Source organism: Pithys albifrons, chromosome 11 (genome assembly GCF_047495875.1).
Source record: "Pithys albifrons albifrons isolate INPA30051 chromosome 11, PitAlb_v1, whole genome shotgun sequence".
Taxonomy (NCBI): Eukaryota; Metazoa; Chordata; class Aves; order Passeriformes; family Thamnophilidae; genus Pithys; species Pithys albifrons.
This window is the reverse complement of record NC_092468.1, coordinates 7,906,784-7,920,097: the sequence shown is the minus strand read 5'-3', so window position 1 is coordinate 7,920,097 and position 13,314 is coordinate 7,906,784.

Below are 13,314 nucleotides of genomic sequence, written 5' to 3'. Positions count from 1 at the left end.
CAGTATTTCTAAAATTCTCTCAAAACAATAGTATTTTTTCATATTACTTAGGTATTTAGCATTCCAGGTTCTGGAAACATGCCTGTGATTTATTATGCTTTCATATTCAGCAGTGAAAAAGTAAAATCATAAAAAGTTAATCAAATACATAACATTAGTGACTGAGCATCACTTTTCTGAGATTCTGTCTTTGGAGAAGGCTACCAGGAGAAGGCTATGCAGTAAAATGAAGAGGGACATTAGTCTTCTAGAAAATTTATCCATAGTTGTAAAAGAATTGCACAACAAGGGGAGTGTTTCATTGATACATGTCCATCTCTGGGGTGGGTTTGCAGCCTTAAGGACAGAGATTGTATTGTTTAGATAACTATACCCAGCAGTTGCCTTCCAAACCCTCCTCAGGCTGCCCCTGACCTGCAGCCAGAGGCTCAAAAACACCTCTCCAGAAACTGCATGTTCAAGGCATTACCTTTGTTATCCACAAGGTCAGAGGGCAGTTCCTCTGGCTGGAGAGCAGAGCAACCAGCAGGCTGTGGTGGCTAATACATAGTAAAGCTCTCTTAATTAAACTGTATAGTGGAGAGAGAGAAAGACATCAAATAAAACAGCAGCAGCACCACAGGTGGGCCTAAGGCTGGTGGATTACAAGACTTCTTCCCCCTCAGAATGAGCAGGGACATTCCACTACAGTACAAAAGTCTTTCGCAAGCAACTGTTCATCTTAATCAGGTTCAAGGCTTCTTTTTGCCTTCCTTCCTGCCCATTTATTTCAAAATCTAGGAATTCCTTTATACCTTCCCTCTTTGCAAATAGTCAGTGCCTAAAAATGCAATGATTAGCATGCCAAGTAGAGGAAATAAGTTTTGAAACTAAATGAATTTTTGGCATATCACTTTAAAACATTTATCATGTACTCCTTTCTATTCCTATTTCAAATGGCTCAGCAGGAGAACAGAACCATGACACAACTCTCCAACCACATCACAAATAATGGAAGAAACAGACCCCACATATTTTAACGTTTTTATATATGCCACGCATGGTTTGTTCTCTTTTGAGAAACTTTGGTCATCCCAAACTGTATTTCTAAATCTAGAAAACTTTTCTTCAAGGGGAGTAGTTAATAAAAATTAGACACCTGCTCCACAATAAAAGTGGGTAAATAATGTAATTTTTACAAGCAGTTTGAGTTGCCAAATTTATAATCAGAACTACAAAATGGAGTTTTATTGGTGAGAATGCTATCCAGCTCAAATATGGACTAATTCTTCCCAGCACCCGTGAGTCACCAAAATGAGGCCTTTTAAAGATGAGATTTTTTCCTTACATTTTCTTATGTAGAAGATAAAGCAGAAGTTTTGAAGGTTCTTTACATACGTGTAGCATGTAGTATTCAAAACAACAAATCTATGCATTCTTTTACAATATACGCTATCTCATGTTCCCTCTCTGTGCCCAGTTTTCAAAGAATTCAATCCTGCTTACTCAGATATGGGATTTTAATTTATGTTTTGACTCCAGAAATTCTCCATGTAACCCGCACTGGACTTGAGAAGATAGGTCCCATCAGCAGGCAATACAGACTGACAGACTGTCTGCAGAATTTGGGAGGTCACTCCCACAAAAATCAATCAGAAAGAACATCCAGATCTCTTCCTAGACTTTGAAAGTTATAATTTTCAAATTACACTCAGTTCAAATGATCCCACTGGTTGGTCCCATAGCTGGATACAGCTGTGCTAGAGGAACTGCTGTTGTGGCAGCCAACAACATACTTCATATTTACATTAGAATAGAATATTCTCAACTTTCTTCTGCTCCAGTTGTGTGGACATCAAGGCCTAAGAGTATGTACCCAAGCTGAGGTGATGTTTTTCATTGACTGCAGAGGGCTTTAAGTCAAACCCTAATCTATTAATTCAAACCACACACCTGACCCCTGCCCTCCCAATAAGAACTGACCAACACACTCAGAGTAAAACAAAAATAACCCCAACCCTGAAATAGCAATTTCTGTGCTTGAGTTTGGAATTGGAATAGTTGCTCCCAATAACAGTTCACCTTCAGCACAAGCTATGATGTAACAGTCTACTGCCCTGAGACTTTTGTTGTAGTCCCTCTGGGAAGAGATATCAAGTTTGACTGACATGTTCTGTTTCGTTGGATTACCTAATGATAATGAATTTAGTTTAGAAAGTTTCAATTTGACCATTCAGGATGCTGATGAAGCTAAATCAAACAAGCTACACAAACAGAGAGTGATTGTATTTAACTCTCACCCAGCCTGGAGCATACCCCAGTGGTTCAGGAAGTCTGTTATTTATTGATCGTGGAGAACAACCAAAAACACAGTCATTTTCAATTTTACCTATTATAAAACTTAAACATGAGATTCCTAAATTGTGTGGGTCCAAGTCAGTCCAAGCACATTTCAGGGGAAAGCCCTCTGCCAAATTCTGTACACAGAGGTTTTAGGTCAGTGCAATTAGCTCAAGAAAAGACACTTTTAATGGCTTAAATCTAAATAGCTCAGAACTTCCAACCACACAAAAAATACATATAGAACACACAGAAATCCCTTCATCTGACTTCAACAAAATAAAACTAACAACAAAAACTGCCTTTGTAATTTCCTATTACAATAAACTTTCTAGCCAGCCATATGTATGGAAAGTGCCCCAGAACTGCGTCATTCAGTGAGTTCAGCACACATGGAAGCAATACCAGATACAGATACAACAGGAGCACAGTATTTCCCTTTAGATATCATTGCTTTTCAGCAAATAGTATGTGAAATTATAGTGAAGGAAAAGCACTGGAAGAGCAAAATACTTTAGCTTTAGTGGGAGACTATAACCTACAGAGTTTAAGCTGAGATATAAAAGAATACATATGGTCCAGCTTCAAATATCTTCCCAGTGAGCAGCAGTTTGCTCTAGCTGGCTTGGAGGCCCCATCACACAAACACCAAGCCTGTCCCCAGGGCAATTCTACTCAGAATCACAGGTTACAGGAGTCCAGCAATACACTAAGCAACAATCTGCTTGGTAGATCTGTTCAAGACTGGTTGCCAGATACTGTACTAATACAATGTCAGCCTGTTCTTGGAACAAGAATCGGTTGGTATTTAATTTTACAAATTTAAAAAAGTTTGTCACAATTGTTATTAAAAAGACAATGCAAAAATATGCATTTCCTGTGTATTTTAGGTCTTTAGCTCCCACATTCAGGTCTTCAGCTGAATGCTGAAGACAGTGTTATGGACCTCAGACCTACACTGACTTATCTCAGTCAAAAATCTGGCTTACAAAGTGATGTCTGAAAAATATTCTGTAGAGTTTAAGAATGAGATATATTGTTTTTGCCCTGGAACATAGAAAGGCTATACAATTTCCAAGAAAACCAGCCTCCAGCTTCAAACACGTTAAGTGGGAAATTCCTGGCAACACAATTCTCGTGACTCTATACATCTGGAATAGCATCACTTTGGGTGTATGATGTATTAATTTGATTATGTAATATTGGCAGATCAACATATTTTCAAAAAGTAAAAAACATGTCTAGATGCTCTGTGCAGTAACTGTGATAATAAATAAACATTGCAAGAAAAGATACCTCAGAACAGCCACAGATGAGAGACTAGTAAGAAAACAGAACACTTCGAGTAAAAGGCACAAAGAGCTTCATCACTTTGTTAGTTCATCTGAAAGACTGAGAGGTGACACAGTGGAGAAAATCCTGCCCTTACGAATTCTTTGATTTACTAGAAGGTCTTAACAGGAAAACAAAAGGATGGAAGGAGAAGCCAGCCAAATTCAGTATTAAAAGTAACACAAATTGTTAACCACTTTCAGTAGGAAATTAGAAGAAACTACCAAGAGATCCTTCACCATTTGATGTCTTCCACTATGACTGGGTGCCTTTTTAGGCGTATATTTGAGCCAAACTGCACATTGTAGGCCATAAATGGGTAAAATCAACATGTGTGCAATTCAACATCCTTGTAGAGCCTTAAAAAAAAAAACCAAAATCCCCCAAAACAAAACAAAAACAAACCAAACAAAAAAAAACCAAACTAAAAATCTATTAACTGCACTGGCTAAGCAGACAGAAAGGACTCAGAGTACACACAAACACAGTGTTTGCACAGGGGGTTGGAGCAGGCTTTGAACTAAAGCCAGAAAGACTGGCCTCTGGACAGAGATATGTCTCATACTTGCAGCTGGTCAGAAACAAGAAATACTATCAAGGAAATCCACAAAATCCCAACAAATGTTTATACAGCCAGTTCTTGACTTACACATTCCCCAGAAGTGTTTTTCACAAAATGAATGACCTGAAATCAGGTTAGAAATCCAATAATTCTGAGTTCAGTTTATCAATTATAAGCAGCAGCAGCACTACTGCTGGGCAGGAAGGGGCATTGCTCAAAACACCTCTCTTGTATCACTGCATGCTATTTTGACTGGATTGTCTTTGGCCTGTTAAATAATAAACATTATAAGAATATACAGTTTCATATATATCCCATCAGAGCCATCAGCTCAACCTATTTATCAGCCAAAGTGCCTTCATTCCTTAATTTAATGCTTACTCCACCACACTGACAGTGGCCGGAAGAGAGCACCCATGTGAGAGAATGAATGCCAACTACTCTGCATTCCAAAATGAAACTTCTTCTGCCCTCAGACATCCATCTTATTTATCTTAATAAAACATCCATCTCTATTTATCTTAGAGGTCTCATTATTAATGTCTGATCTGGATGAATTTAAAAGGAAAGAGGTTACAAACTAGGTTAACTGTGATAAGGCCTATCAATCTTTAGACTTTGTGGTAACGCAAGCTTTGCAAAAAATAATCTTGTTAAGAAATAAAACATACCCCTTTATGCTCTTGTGCTTCCCTTCATTTCTTTAACACAGAGGAGTCTTGGTGTCATGTTTTACCTTGATTTCTCTCCCCCACAGGCTGCCACAGCCTTCCTGCAGGGATTCTCTGCAATGGGCTCAGAGTGGGGGTGATGAAGGCTGCATTTCCCACTCTCTAAAGTCACAAATGAAGATTAAATGTCAATTATATAGTAACAACCTCCACTTCTTCACTGGTTTGAATTAAAAGAGATGGAGGCATCTTCCACATCAGTGGAGTCGATACCACCAGCCGTCCACTGTTAACTGAGCTTACACAGATGGCTGGGGGAGAAAAAGAGAAATCATGGAGAGGGGATGAAGGCTCATCTCCTGACATATCCTCAATCCTGGGAAGTGAAACACAATTTCCTTTCCAGTGAAGTTTGCCAGTGACATTCAGCACTCTACAGAGTGCACAGATCTGCAGGTCAGCACAACCTGGACAACAAGGCAAATTCTGTTTGCAAACCAATTTAATTGGCTGCACTACACAGCTGCAAACAAATCACTGTCCTAAAAAACAAACCCAAAACAACAACAGATGCAAAACAAAACTCCACACCAACAGATGCTGCCAGTCACACTCTAGATATTATTAACAGGAAATTAAGAATTGAGGATTAACTAGGGGAAAAATGGTTAAGCATTTTGGTGCATTTTCACTTTATAATAATAATGTTGAGGCAATATTAAAAGTTATCATGAGCCTGAAGATTACACAGCTGTTCAGGTACAAAGATCTCTCTGGCAAGAAGCTTTAACAGTATTGAATCTCATTATGTCTACAGTCTTGAATAATGTTACTGTATTTTTAACACCTCTTCACTCATCCTTGTATGTCACAGAATATATGAAATATTTCAGGAGATTCTTGAAGATAATCTTAGTGCCCAAGTGTGGATCAAGGTGGGCAGAAAAGAAACAACAGAAAACAAGAAGAGAGGAAGCCAGTTTTGTTCAGGCTAAGCTGGATCACCCAACAGTGCACCCACATAATTGTGGCTCTACTTTTCTCATAAGGCTGCAGCAGTTCTTATCCTTGCTGTTTTGATCCCAATTATATGACCTATGGCATAGAGGAACTTTCCTTTTTTCCTAATAAATTAAAGGTAATAATGTGAAACTAATCAATGAAACCATAAAGCCATATGGTATTGTGGTCCTGGATGGTAAGTTTATACTCTGAGAATCTGCAAATTAGCTGTGAAAATAAAAAACATTTAAAAATAGATTAAGCAGAGATAAAAGCCTTGGAACACATTGTAAAAATTACAGATCCCCAGACCCATTAAAGTGAACTAAAAGCAAATGACAACGTGACTGACTAGCAACTTTATCAAATTCAGTAAAAGGTCCATTTCTATCTTTATCCAAAGGAGGGTTTGTGATCATGAATGCTCCACAATGTCATATGTTATCTAGAAAGCCATACTGTGTCACCAGCTGATAAACATCATCAGGAGTCCAGTTTCCATCTCAAGGGAAACTTCTGGGACTATCTTTGGTTCATGGCTGGGTCAGGTCACTAAAAGTTTTCACTGACCTGAACCTGATCCAAACCAAAGAATTGAAGTCCCTGACCTGCTCACCCCAAGAAACAACTCTAATGAAAAACTGATACGAAATCATAGAGCACAGCAAGAGCACGGCTGGAGAACAGCATCTGTCTGAGGCAACTTCAGGAGAGCACCTGTCTCTTTTTATCAGCAGATCCCCGGTATTTACCACGGTATTGGCTTGAAGTGAGTCTTGTAGTCAGAAAGCTATTCTGCTAATTTTATTGAGTTAGTCTAATAAAAGTATGTGAAACTGAACTGCATTTTCAGGACATTCCCAGTAATTTGTTTGTAAAACCTCACTTCCTTAGTGTTCCTCCTTGAAATCAGTTTTTAAAGCAACCTGAAACCACTTACAACAACTGAGCTATTATTTTTGATAAAAGAGAAAGAGCTATCAAACTAAAATTCTGGCAATGTCTAGCTTTCTGTAGCATACAAATTTCCTAAGGTAGTCCTGAAATTTGGCATCCTGGCTGCTTCAACAGCTCTGTACTGTCAGGAAAAACTTACTGAAATGCACTTTAATCTCATGAAACCCTAAAGTAGACACTGCACCAAAATTTGTAAAGAGTAGCGGTTTTTAAAAACAGCACGGGAAAGCACTCCAGCTGCAACAGCACTGGGGCACCATAAACAATTCTGGCAGTTTCATACTGAAGAGGATTCAAATATTGCTTATGGATAACATTTCTGTGGGGTTTGTCCCAAGCTGGGAGACAACTGGGGAAGAGTGTTTTCTGTTGCTTGTTTAAATTCTGCCTCATAAACACCTGACTCAACACTACATAGAAAATGAAAGTGATGCAGAACTAACCTCTGCTGTAGCCTTTGGCATAACCTCCACTGCTGTAACAACATGCACCAATTTACAAAGCACGAGTATTTCTAACGCCGTTAAGACCAAACACAATGCTGAGGAGGGCGCTGGTGCCTCTGCCCAGGCAGCAGCACAGTGTGTGCAGCCAAAGGGCAGGCAATGGGGACTGCACAGACCAAACCACCTCAGCTACACGTACTTGGCTGCTCTTGAGGAGGCAGCACAGAGCACATACCGCCCTGAGCCTGATGTGATGAGCTGGCTGATGCTCCTCTCAAAAACACTGCTTGGAAATAACTATTCTATGCTCCTCTCTGCAGCTTTGAGCCACCTGAAAGCCCTGTTCCATAAGCTCTAAACCATCAATAACATAACTACATAAACCAGGAATAACACAATCCCTGCTTCGGCAGGGAGGTTGGGCCAGGTGACCCACTGTGGTCCCTTCAACATTACTCATTCTGTGTTACTCTGATCCATTTTCATTGCTGAACATGATGCAAAATTATAAAATTACTGAGATTCATTTATTTATATAAAACATACATGTGTGAAATATGTAAAATATACAATGCAGTTTTACACAAAATGTTACATAAGGTTTCTTTCTCTTTTATAATTTTATTCTCTCTGTGCCACACAGTAGGGAAGGCAGGTAGTAGCCATTCCCAGAAGGCTTATTTAAAATGCTTGGTGACAGCACACAGATCCCCCACTGATTTACAAGCACAACAATTTTAGTTGTGCAACAGTAAGAAAAATCATGCTGCATCAGCAAGATTACTTGAGACTTCTCACCCCTTGCTTTTGACAATGATCTGGGGTGTGATCTCCAGCTAAATTTGAGCTTGTCCTTTTATTTATTGCTCCCCTTTCAGTTTAGAAATTTGTCTGTGTTTCTTAATTGGCTATATTTAAGCTTTTTATTCCCAGGAATTCTTCCAATAACTGAGTAGAATTGGCTTTCAAGTAGCTTTATAAAATGTATTTATGACTCTGATCATCAGACTTATTTTCTTAGGTCTATCTTACACCAGGAAGAGAGAAACAAAACCTCCATGATGTTTGACACTAATAAATTGGTCCTCTTTCTTTGTTAACAATTTAACCCAGTTTTCCTTAGGGAGGGAAAGTTCAAAAATTTACTTGTAGCAGTAATATCTGTTGCTTACTGCAAAGGCATGTGAGCAGCCTAATGTTTAGCAGGGCTACTAAACATATGCTATACATGGATGCATAAAACAACACATAAAACTCCTTCACTCATTAGATGATATTAAAATACTTCACAGACATTCCAACACACACAGTCCACAAAAATTCAACACTGTATGATGAATCTGACTTTTACTTTCATTTCCAGCAGCAAGTCAGTATTAATTTACTCATTGTTTCATCCATCATCCATGACCAGAACCATATTACCTATTAAGTGAATTCATTCTGGGATTTATTTGACTGAAAGCCTTAAGAGCAGCCCTATAGCTGTTATATATATCTACTTATAGCACATATAATTTCTTGGGAATGGCACATGTTTTCAGATTTGGAGTCATACAAATGGCTCAAAAGATGTTACTATGAAGAACACTGTGAAGACTGAATTGATTTTCATGGCATTCTCATCCTGGGATTTTGGAGGGCTTTGGAAGTGACAAGTGAAGTCTGAGCAAGGCCTGCAATTTAGGCTAGAAAAGCAGAGAGAAAACTACAGCAGAAAGAACAGTTGTTATGAAGAAGACTGGAATGATTTTTCAGTGTGCAATAGAGAAAAAACACAGCAGAATTTTTCTCTAATTGTTAGGGTAGATTTTGAAGGAGAAAATTGGATAACACAGTGTCAAGGCTTGGCAAACGAAAAGGACATTTTTAGCCATAATAGAAAAGAAAGTAATGGAACAGAAAAAGGAAAAGAAAATCTGATGATATCAACCATTTTTTTCTTTTTTAATAGTTAAGGAGTAATTAGCAAAACTGTAAACTCAGGAATGTCAAGAGATTAAAGGTTTGCAGAAAGAGAATTTGGGTTCTCATCTTGGTTCTGACCGTCACTTATCCTGTACTTTAATCCTCCCTGTGAACAGTCTTTCAGTAGCAGTGCTGTGCTGCTCTTTGTCATTATTGCTTGAGAAAGCCTTCTGAGTTCTCAGGAGGAGAAGATAAAAGAATTTAAGGGGAAAAAAGCAACACAAATACTGTGAGACTATAGGAGGTGAAGGATCCAGGCAATCTCATAGACAAAGTTTTTTTGAAACCTAACCAAACCAACAGAACCCCAATAAAAGAAAAACCAAAGAAAAAAATAATTTAAATATGTTTTCAACTTTTTTTGTTGCTTCTTGCCACCAACTTATATTAACATAGATTTGTTGCACACTGCCTTGGGAAACAGTTCTCAGGACTCTCTCTGCTTTTTGTGGCAAATAATTTAGAGAGCTTGCATTCACTGCTTTAGCTGTAACACTCAGGAGAACAGTGATTGAATTTATAAAGCAGAGTTTTAATTTCATATGGTTTTAATAATATTGTAAATATATATATATAAAAGAGGCAGTAAAAAAATAACTGCTGTCAGTTTAAATTCTTGTTGCATTTGATACACCTGCTGAGTCTCAATGAAAAAGTACCTGTTGAATAAAAATGTTCCCTGAATTAAAATTCTGATAGAAAAAAAATTGTATCTTTAGAATTAAACTCCCCCATCAATTAAGATGATGAATGACACCATGAATAGCAAAATCAAGTATGTTTATTTGGCTAGTTAATTTAGTGGACACATGACAAATTCTGCTTGTCCTCACTGGAAAGTACTGCCAATATTTTAAGTTTCAGATTCCTTCTGCCAGAATATCCTCTGCTTTATAAAACATGACTACGGTAATTAGAAAAACATCTGTGGTGATCTCTTCAGACTGAGGAAGTCATCTCTTGAATTCACTGACTTGACTGGCTGCTGATTTTTATGTTAACAGTAGTTAAACAAACTTTGACTTAAAATACCACTCTCATTCAAGTTGTCTAACAAGACTGGACTGATGTTTAGCAGTGAAGAAAAATGATCTTTAAATTCAAGTTTAAAGTTTGATGCCCATTACCTGTTATGCTGCTTTTTTTTACATTTTATAAGAACAAAAAGAAGGTTTACAGTAAAATATTTTTTCTTTCTAGTTCTTCAGTCTTGGAATTTCCCGTAGACAGGAAAATACTGCAGGTTAGCTTTTGTAGGACAGCCAGGAGCAGAAAAAGGTGATGGGTCACTACCACTTGTTATCCTCAGCAGCTTTTACCTTTAACAAGGCTTAAAGAAGCCCTGCAAACTAACAGGACTGAATTTTCTGACAGCTTTTGCTCTTGGCAACCAACCATGAGGTTATTGGAATAGGCTGCACTGCTCAGCCACAGTGAGAGAATCCTCAAACTGCAGAATGGCATGTTCAGCACTTCATCACAACTACAGATATTAACATCACAGTTTAACCTATGCACCCAAACTCTACCTAGAAATCTTTGCTCTCACAGTTACACTCCTATCAAAAGCCACAGAAAACCTGGCAAACAGACTGTCAGCTACCACCATCCCAATATGCAGATACACCAAGTTTTTCCATCCCAGAACTTTTCCTTGAACAGTTCAGCACATCACTAATTGAAAGTAAATAAAAGCATTAATGATTCAAGTCTATATAAATCTTTTTCAATTCAAAAGCTAGAAGTCTCTTAAGGATAAAAAACACTTGCATAAAATCACTGCAGCAGAGCACAATCAATCCCTCTATCTCCATTTGTTTGCTTTAGCACTTTACAAGGTTCCCTCAATTCTCAGGTCCAGATCAATCATTTGTTAAAAAAGAAATGAGCAGGGTTGGGTGCCTCAGCAGAATACTGATAAGAAACAGTGTCAGCTCATTTTAACTGAGGACAACAGCCAACTTAGAGAGTTGGGGGTTTTTTTTTCCTCTTCTCATCGGTGGTAGAAGACCTCAGAAAATCTACCACCAAGGTGAACAAGACAAAAAGAAAAGAAACAAGATGTTCCCTAGCAACTCATTTATGCTTCTTGCTTGGCTTTTTGAAATGATTTGTTGTTTTGCCATATACAGTGACAGCATGTTGGTCTTTTAATCTAACTTCAGCATTGTTGGTTGAATATTTATTCAAGACAGCACCATTGCAAACCTACCGATCCACCTCAACTGACCTAGTCAAGGAATGCATGAGGTACAAGTTCACTACAAGCATGTGAAGGACTAAACAAAAAACAATGTTAAGAAAGAGCAACTTGCTTCATACTTGGATTACAAATGCTTGTAGTGCCGAGTCTAAAGGACAAGCACAGTATGAGTAATTTACCAAAAGCAGTAAATAAGCACAGGTCTTTCATCACTACAGTAAGGGGGGGGAATGTTATTCCCGTTATTATACTTCTTAATTGCTTTCATTCACATACATTGATTTCCTTTATGCCAATGATCTCTCACTTTGACATTTGCACCCAGTAACACCCCAGTGCTATCAGTAACTCTCCAGCATCCACAAAACTGCTTCCAGCCACATTCACAGATCAGGTACAGAAAACTGCAAAGCAAACAGCACTATAAATAGAGTTGGGAGCCTGATGATGGGGTCAAATACTATCTGACTGGTACTATGTGAAAGGAGCTTTTACTCTGCAATTGATAAAAGGAATTATCTAGGATATGGTGCAATACACACTGAAAGTCACTGAAATTACATCCAGGGGCAATGCTTAAACCAAAGCTTTACTGGTATCACTTTACTCTTTCTGGCACACATTGCTAGCTTAATACCTTATCTCTACTCACTCCTTTCCACTACAATTTATTACCCTAGTCAAAGGGTAACAAAATACATTGGCTTTCCACTGGAATTTAACACACGTTTCTCCTGCTTTTCCCACTAAAACTACATGGAAGTTGCACTGGAACACTGATAAATTTGCACTATCTTTTCCCCACATTACAAAGACAAGTCATAGGCATTTGGAGGAAGATGTGCTATTTTCAGGCATGCCAAATGACTGACTGCAATTCCACTTGAAGACACCAGAATGACATGAGAAATATGATTTCTACCAGTTAGCAAATTCCCCCAGGTCCTAGTTTCCCAGCAAATGTTCTTTTTCTGATCATAGGGGACGCCAGTTTAATCTTCCCTGAAACAATAGCCAAAGAAAACAGGCAGCTGCAGGGGGTATCACACACAGTCATGTTCCTTGCCTACTTCTCCCAACATTCTTATTCCTTTCTCTGCAGTGATGAAGGCTAACAGAGTGCTGCTCTCTAAGATCTGGATCTCTGAGCCTCATCTCTGTAAAGTGACATCTGTGCTCTACAAAACATCTCTCCCTTTGCTCAATCTTCTCCCAAGCAGGCTCTGTGCAGCAGATCAGAGAGCAGGGACTCAGCCATGCTCTCTAGTTCTCTGCCCTCTCAGATGCTGTACACGACCTGTCTTAACTTCTCAGCATCCATGAGGAACACTCCAGGTAAAATCTTGCCCTATATACAATACACACACAGAGTACATTTCAAATGTCTGACACTGCTGTATAGGACTTAATTAATTGGTATTCATTAAATAAGTACACTAATGTTTCACTCCAAATATTAGGTTAGATTCTTCTTAGGAGGCTCTTCCTAGTACCTGGATCCAGCTTCATTTTCTATCAGGATACACCAGCTGCAGAAAAAAGCCTCAGACCACTTTAAACTGTCTCCCATAGCCTGACCTTTCTTTTCACTCTTTCTCCCTCTTTTTCCTGTCTCATTTCCATTTTTCTGATAATTCTGTAAACTATTAAATTGCAAATGTGGAAACAAAAATTATACTTTGTTCTACACACACACAGAGTCACTACCTGTACATCAAAAGTGAGACAATTGGAGAGGGAACTAGCTCTGGGACCTCAGTATAAGCAACAAACAGCTGCAAGATCCTTCCACCTCACTGAGCTCCTGGTGCTGAAGTAAAACCTGGCTGAGGTACAGGCACAAGGAGATTTACT